Here is a 731-nt window from a genome sequence, read left to right on the forward strand (position 1 = left end):
TGGAGGAAAAACGCTAAGGCGCCCGTGTGCTGTGCGATGTCAGTGCACGTTAAAGATCCCCAGGTGGTCGAAATTATTCCGGAGCCCTCCACTACGGCACCTATTCTTCCTTTCTTCTTTCACTTCCTCCTTTATCCCTTCCCTTACGGCGCGGTTCAGGTGTCCAAAGATATATGAGACAGATACTGCGCCATTTCCTTTCCCCAAAAAACCAATTATTATTATAAGTGCACATTGACACCAAAACAGTACAAAGGACGGCACGTGCTATCGCGGTAAAGTTTGTACGTGCACGTCCACTCGTACTCGCGTGCCGGTACCCGCGGATAAAAATCACGCTTCGCACTACCTGCACCCGCCGCGGTGGCTCAGTGGTTAGGGCGCTCGACTACTGATCCGGAGTTCCCGGGTTCGAACCCGGCCGCGGCAGCTGCGTTTTTATGGAGGAAAAACGCTAAGGCGCCCGTGTGCTGTGCGATGTCAGTGCACGTTAAAGATCCCCAGGTGGACGAAATTATTCCGGAGCCCTCCACTACGGGCACCTCTTTCTTCCTTTCTTCTTTCACTTCCTCCCTTATCCCTCCCCTTACGGCGCGGTTCAGGTGCCCAACGATATATGAGACAGATACTGCGCCATTTCCTTTCCCCAAAAAAACAATTAATATTATTATCACTACCTGCGTGCGTGCGCTCATGTGGCTGGCTGGTTGCACATGGGCACCGGAGCGGTG

The 731-nt window shown here is 52.7% G+C and overlaps 1 non-coding gene across 1 annotated transcript; it reads left to right on the forward strand.

The window, feature by feature from the left end:
- Positions 1-357: 357 nt before the first annotated feature.
- Positions 358-429, forward strand: TRNAS-ACU (transfer RNA serine (anticodon ACU)). Its single transcript has one exon. It is a non-coding gene; the product is annotated as a tRNA-Ser (tRNA).
- The last annotated feature ends 302 nt before the right edge of the window (positions 430-731 follow it).

This window comes from Amblyomma americanum, chromosome 9, assembly GCF_052857255.1.
Source record: "Amblyomma americanum isolate KBUSLIRL-KWMA chromosome 9, ASM5285725v1, whole genome shotgun sequence".
In the NCBI taxonomy this organism is placed as follows: Eukaryota; Metazoa; Arthropoda; class Arachnida; order Ixodida; family Ixodidae; genus Amblyomma; species Amblyomma americanum.